Genomic DNA, 7572 nt, shown 5'->3' with positions numbered 1-7572 from the left:
TACAAATACTAAAGACAACATGTAACATGTTGTAACGAACAAATTTTGTTCTTTATGAAATCATAATTGCTCAAAATTAAATTCCTTTTTTCTTTTTTATTTCAATGTCAGAAACAGGTTTCAACATCTTGCAAATGGGACTGTAAAAATTCATACATGCAAAACAACTTCAAAAGCAAGACAAATCTGTGAAGATCTCTTAATCTCTAGTCACAGAAATTTCCATGTCATGTGACATATAAATGAAAAACAGAATATAATAGCAAGACTTAGTAATTCAGAGTCTAGAGTTCAAGATGTTGAGGGGGGGGGGGGGGGGGGGATCTCTCCTCCTTACTGATCCTCCTTACTTACTTACCGTCTTTCACTGTGCACTCTCATTTGTTCTTGCTCTGACACAACATCTGAGCAAGAGCAAATGAGCTTAAGGTGCGGTTGCAGTACTTCAGCTAGCCATACACAAGACAAGCAAAATAACAGGTCATTTCAAAGACAGCGTCTCTATTAGTTCACTTCACTCTGAGATGGAGAAAGATAAGAAAGAAAAGGGCAAGAGAAGAAAAAGAAAGGTTAGATTTGAAGGTAAGAACTGCTCAATGGTATATGATAAACCGAAAATGAAAAGTTTACAAGTAAGTCCTCATGTTTTTTTAATTCATGTCATGGGTCTCTACATGTAACATTATGTTTTTTTATACTGTGAAATGTGCTGCAAATCAAACTGAGTTAGACTGTGTTATTTGAAAGGTTGCATAAAATACTCTGCAGGTTAGTGAAGGATAAACAGGTTAGTTTGGTGTAATGTGATGGATTTAAAGCAAAGAACAGTGTCTGACTGGTGCACCATGGCTGTGGTTTCATGCTCAGGGTCAGGCAACATCAAGTGTAGCACAGATTAATATGAGTTTTAGCTGATGATGCTTAAATTCATTGACTGACTTCCATCTTCATACCAACTTCATACCGTCTAGAAAAAAGATAGCATAGATACTGAAATGAAACACCTGCTGACATCTGGTTCAATTTACTTCTGTACAAAGAACAGTAAACCTCAGAGCAGCAGCGGCGCAGGTCAGCTGATTGCAGCCTGTACATTAACAAAATCTGCTGGAGCTCACAATAGAAATAATTATGATGCCCCACCTGCTGAATCCACTTTAACCCCTGACTGTTCTCATTTCCCTGTTTAGAGGTAAAGAGACCCTCTATTATGTAGGCAACAGAAAACTGAGCTTTTTAAAAATTTTCCTTCCTTTTCTCTATTCATGTTCTACTTAACTGAGTCAAGCTGAGTAAATTTACTAGAATTAAATTGTGGATTAAAACAAAGTTTGTATTGCCATCTACTAATATTATTTTATTATAACATTAATGTAGCAGGTTGAGCTAGCTTTGCACAAAAATAGCTGGTACAAACGTTCTCCAAAGAATTGCTTTTTACTTTCTAACTTTGAGTATTTTTTTCACTTTTACTTGAGTAATGAAGTTGAATCAGTACTTTAACACTAGTATGTGTACTTATGCGTAAGTACAGAATGTCTGTACTATCGCCACTGCATATTTCTCTAAATCCCTTTGTCCTTAATTTGCTGATCTACTCAAGTCAAGTCCAACTTACAACAAGCTATTTACAAAACACCCCTCTCATCTTTCTCTTAAAAACAAAAAATACCAAAAAGCAATACAGCTTTAAAGTGTCAAGTCATATTCAGAATTTAAGTAAACATTTTCAGTGTAACATATATGTTACTATGTTAAACACACCCCTATTTCTCTCTTCTCCTGTCTTTGCTTCATCACTCTGTCTTCTTTCACATATAATGAATGGCCATGTTATGGTAGTGTCAGGGTCCCTATCCCTCTCTCCGTCTGCACTCTCTCCATCAGTACATCAGGCCATGACCTGGCACTCTCTCTCTCTCTCTTCCTACCTAGCTATCTGTCGATCTATCTATGATGCTCAGTATGGCTCTGTCCTTATTCTTCTCTCTCTTTTTCTGTGGCCACTGGTCTGTTTCTGTCTGACGGTCATGGTGGGGTTGATGTGTCAGGAGAGGCATTCGTGCTGGCTCCATTAAACTGCAACCTTGCTAGTCTGAAGGACAGCACTATAACATCTCTTTCTCCCCATCCCCTTTCTCTAATTCTCTAGAAATAAACAGGCTGCTTAAGAAATTATTTTATTTTCCTGATTTTACACTAGAGATTTCTTTTAAAGTTTCCCTTTCTACTAAAATGCAATTACTTAATATCTCTATCACTATACAATAACTTAAATAACTACCCACATCACAATTAATTGGAATTTTTTTTTTTAAATAACTCATACAGCAATAAGGTGAGCAGGGCACAGTTGCCATAGCAACATGCTCTGATCATGTTAAAAGCATACCCTTAAGCATTGATAGGGAAAGCATGTTTTTTGCAAATTGCAATGCCCTCCCCCCTGTGGTCAAATGATGCTTTTTTTGTTTGTTTGTTTATTGGTTTTTGACAATGCCACAAAGGTACCTTCGTCTCCTCTATGTGTATCTGTTTCGGTTCTTCTCTGTCCCTGTGTGCACCATGAGCATGGTACCTCCTTCAGATCCTTCACTGAAGACAACTGGTACATCTGCTTATCATTATGGTATTGGCAGTGTGTCCGCACTGGTGCTTCAGCCAGTCACCTCTCCTTCAGCTATGAGGTATCAGACACTTTAATGTGTTAGTTTCTTATAAATCTATTCAAGTAACTGTCAATGTAACTGTCTCTTTCTGTGCTTTAAGGCAACTCTCTGCTCATCAACCCGCTTACAAGCTCTATGTAACCTTCAACCTGCTTGTCCACTTTCTGCCAGTCGCTGGCACACCTCACTGCTCCCTCACTCCATTATCACCTGTTTCACTCCCCTTCTGCCAGTCCGGCCAGGACACTCAAAAACTGCCAACCTTTCAGTTTGTCCTGCCTTTTTTGTGTTTTGCTTCTGAGTTCCAACCTATTGAAGCCTAAAAGAGTGCAATTCATTGCACTAAGTTGGACTCTCCATACATGAAACAGATGCTAAGGTAAGGTTTCTATTTTTATTTATTTATTGTCATTATAGCAAATAGCAAATGCTTTTCAAAATCAAAAGAACATTTTGAGCTCTGAAGATAATATGTGGCAGGTTTGGTGAAACATTCTTATTGTTCATAAATTGATAAAAACAAACAAAACAAAATCAAATATAAACATATCTGGTTCTTTGACCAAAGAAAACCAATTATGCAACATTTTCTTAAAGGGTTTAAAGTTCAAAACCTCAATCCAAAATCAGTGTTCCACAAAAAGTTCATAGGACTGCCATGAGGTCTAATGGCAGAAGAAGAAAGATTGAAGTAAATGTATAAGCAAAGTTAGATCTACTTTAAACACTTTCCTGCATTGGCACAAAAGCCCACGAGTGACCTGATGAAGCTAAGGGCCACAGAAGTAAAGTCCACGCAGTAAAAGATTGCCCACTATCTGAACAAAGCTTTTCCATAGAGACAAGTGACCAGCTAGTCACCCAAAAAGACGCTGCATTTAAATAAACTTCTGAGTTACTTATCAGCATATTTCTCCTCTTTTGACATAAGCTGGATATCTCCCTGAATCACAAAAATAGTTTTTTTCCATTGGAGAACAGTTCAATGTAATGTTGACAAAGTCAGGTGGAGAGACCAACATTCTAAAGTCTAGACTCAAAAGTCTGGAAGGCACAACTAAAAAGAGGCCAAAGTGTAAAGAATTTCAAACTGCATAGACTCAGTTTTTTTTTTCTTTACAACATATGATTTAAGCAATAAATTTTCTCCTGCCACCCAGAATGGCACTGAGCTGAAGCTTTTTCCAGTTCCTCTGAGGCATGTGTTTCTTTAATTTGCAGGTTTGAGGTGAAGAAGTCCCCCTTTGTGCTGCCAGTTGTCTGTCTCTTTGGGACAGATCCTTTTTTCCAATTTCATTATACCTTAATTTACCAGTGTGACACTGCTGGATAAAGGCCTGCATGAACTGGTTTCTCAGCCCAGTGTATTTCAGTTTCTTTACATATCTACCATGTGTTAGTGTTCAGAATGAGGACACATATTTTGCAAAAAACAAATCTCATCCCAATGTTTAAGCTTACCTGCAGTTTGTGAAAATTGACTATTTTAGGGATACAAAGAAGTGACATATTGAACTTTAGCACTGAGAAATGTATTACTCTAAGTGCCACTAAATTCCTATTTTTTATATTTGTCTATCATTGGTTTGAATTTATGGAGTAACCCCAATTTCAAGTCCATTCATTATTTTTATGTTCATTATTATAGTATATTCAATAAACATATCTTGATATTAAAGCATGTACTATACAAGTCAGTGAACAGCAATATTCACACCTAGTCATTGCTGTGAAACAGACTTGTAGGTAACTGGCTGGTCAGCACTGAACAGAGACCATAGGAAAGAGACAGGATGTTGATTGATGCTTGATCATTGTACAGGGACCTACAGAGTTAAGGGGATTAAAAAATGTGTGACTACCCAGCGGACATGGCAGTAAGGCTAAATCCAAATTTAGTCTGTTACTGTATGATTATTGGAAAGTACCACGAGGCTCCTCTAAGATAAGCTGTTTCTAAAAGCAGGCCATAGCAAAAGACATGGCTGGGAGACCAGTCAGATGAGGGAAGTCTCACTCCCAGGTTGACACACAGTGACTCTTGTCAGTATCTCTTTGCCGTCAGTTTCTAGCATGGAGGGTTGTTGAACAGAATTCAGTGGAAATCGCTTAAAGTCTAAACAGATGCTATGACATCTATTTATCCATAGCTAAGTGTTCTCAGCTGGTGCCATTAATGTCCCCAAACACTTGTACAAAATGAAGGAGAAGTTTTTCTTCTGATGTCTTGCAAATAGTGCAACAGGCTATATTTTAACCCAAATCAGTCAAGCAGTTTATGCCACCTACTCCACCTCCACTTTCATAATGTTAAGTTGAAATTTTCCAGACTCTCCTATTTCAGATTTCACTGTGTATATCAAAAACTGATGCAAGGGGAGTAAATAGAGGCAAACGGTGCTGTTCAAGTACTAGTATGGGAAAAGCTGGGGGTAATGACATATGCACCTTACACCAATAATAACGTACAAAGGAGTCGCATACCCTGTTGTTATCTTCTTTGCTACCCCAGATCTATTTAGCTCACACTAACTTTCTTTATTTCCACACTTCTTCCTTTCCCGACTGCCACTAAGTCCAAATGCACTTGTGTCCTTTTGAACCCGTCTCATACTTGTGCCTCGTTTCTAAATTTGGTGACTAAGGATGGAGGAAAAAAAGTGCTTAACATGCTGAGCATCGAATTTTATATAAACACACACACGTGTGCTTGACGTATTGTCGAGTACTTCGGGATGTTGATCCACAAAGAGTAAAAACACACTGTACAGTATGTGTGTGTTTGCAAGTGCATGCGCATCAGTATGCGTCTGAGAGAGGACAGAGCAAGAGAAATACAAGGATAAGTGTGTGTGTAAGAGAGCAGAAGAGTTGGAGTGAGAGAGATCAGACCGTGTTGAGTAGAGCTTTTGGCTTTTCTCTATGAGGATAAAGCTTGTTCCGGCCTTGTGCAGCTGAATCCCGCTGCAGCACTGTCCGTGGTGCTGAATTGGTTGGAGGCTTTTCCGTCTCTCTTTATCTCCTTCTCTCCCTTCCTCCTTCCTCTGTTACACTGTCTCTACTTCTTCTTGTGTTTATCTCAACTCTATCTCAGTTTCACAGGCTTTACTGTTGTGAAACACAGCAAGTTGCCACAGTGGTGTAAAAACACAGTAAAAATTTCCCACAAAGCAGCAAGGGATAGTATAACTATGTAAAACATTGATTTAAAATAATGTGGTGGGATTTAAAAATAAATAAATAAATAAAAGTTAAAATTAGCAATCAATAATCATAATATAAGTAGTAATTGTGGGCCTCTTTGTCACAACACATAGGCTAAACAAAAACTTAGCAAACTCAAAACATTTGTCATTTTTTTTTAGTACGTTAAGCCTTGGTGAATGCTCAATAATCCAGGTAAGAAAATTCCAGAAAGTTGATTTGTTGAAAGTTGATTCTGTTCATTCTAGTGATTCCTACTTCCAGATGAATAAGGTCAACTTTCTGGGATTTAGTAAATGAACTTTTGCACCTCTGCCCATAAAAAGCAAAAACCTCACCTGGTTTAGCTTTGGGCGATCTCCCCTTCAGGCTTGTCTCTCGGCGCACTTCTGAACTTTTAGCAGATCTGCTGCTATTTTCAGATGGCACCCTGCCTGTACTCTCTTCTCCATTTCTCTTCTGCACTGTTCATTGCTTTGGATGGTTGACCTCAGGTATTTAAACTCGTCCACCTTCACTACCTCTGCTCCCTGCATCTTCACTGCTACACATGTCCCCTTTTCAGTCACACACCTGTATTCATCTCACTTCTTTTGACTTTCATTCCTCTTCTCTCCAGTGCATTCCTCCACCTTTCCAGACTCTCTTTGTCATGATCAGGCTGTGTGCAGGCAGGAGAGGACCCAAACGCAAAGTCACGGGAAAACAGGACTGAACTCAAAATACAGCTTTATTGCTGACAGAGGATAAAGGCGATACAAAATAATATGAAACTAAACTGGGAAGTACTAAGGAACTGACTCACGAGGAAACACACGGAGGGGCACACAGTCATGAGGGAGAACGCGACACAGAACTGAGGGAGACGCAGACATAAATGCACAGAGGGTTAATGAGGGAAGTGGGAGCACACGGGGAACACAGGTGACACTGATAATCATAACAAGACACGGCAGGAGTAAATGCAACACTGACGGGAGACTGTCAAAGTAAAACAGGAAGTACACATAGGTTCAGACCGGAGGAGAGAGAGCACGGACATAACGGGCTGGGGAAAACATGGAATAAAACACAAGGAGGGGAAACAAGGGTTCACAGATACACAGAGGGGCACACAGGGGGCAACCAAATAAGGAACATCTTAACTAAACAACCTAGGAACCAAGGCATAAATAAAGAACAAAATACAAAACACACGAAAACTAAGAATACTGGGCCAACATGGCCCAGGACCATGACACTCTTCCACCTTCTCCCTACTTTTACTACAGATCACAATGCCCGTGCAAACATCATAGTTCACGGAGATACCTCCCCAACCTTATCTTTCAACCTGTCCATCACCATTGCAAACAAAAAGGGGCTCAGAGCTAATCCCTGATGTAATCCCACCCTCACCTTTAATCCATCTGTTGTTACTAAGGACACCTAGACACTGTCTTGCTGTCCTCATATATGTCATCACATACTTATACTCATACAGTACCACAGTTAAACTTTGTCCTGTATCTCAAAGTAAAGTTGGTGGGTTGTTTTGATAAAGTGGAGGAGATCCTGTTTTATTGGAGATACACACATGGAAGTTATCAGAACAGGACTTCCAGGGGGGAAATCTCAAATTAGCAAAGGTGCACAAGGAGATTACTTTGAAGAGGAGATTGGCTACATTTAAGTCGGGTATGCCTTTTTATGCTGTGAG

This window comes from Neolamprologus brichardi, chromosome 14 (genome assembly GCF_056152115.1).
Source record: "Neolamprologus brichardi isolate AB-2024 chromosome 14, ASM5615211v1, whole genome shotgun sequence".
In the NCBI taxonomy this organism is placed as follows: domain Eukaryota; kingdom Metazoa; phylum Chordata; class Actinopteri; order Cichliformes; family Cichlidae; genus Neolamprologus; species Neolamprologus brichardi.
Note: the sequence above shows the minus strand (reverse complement) of the source record.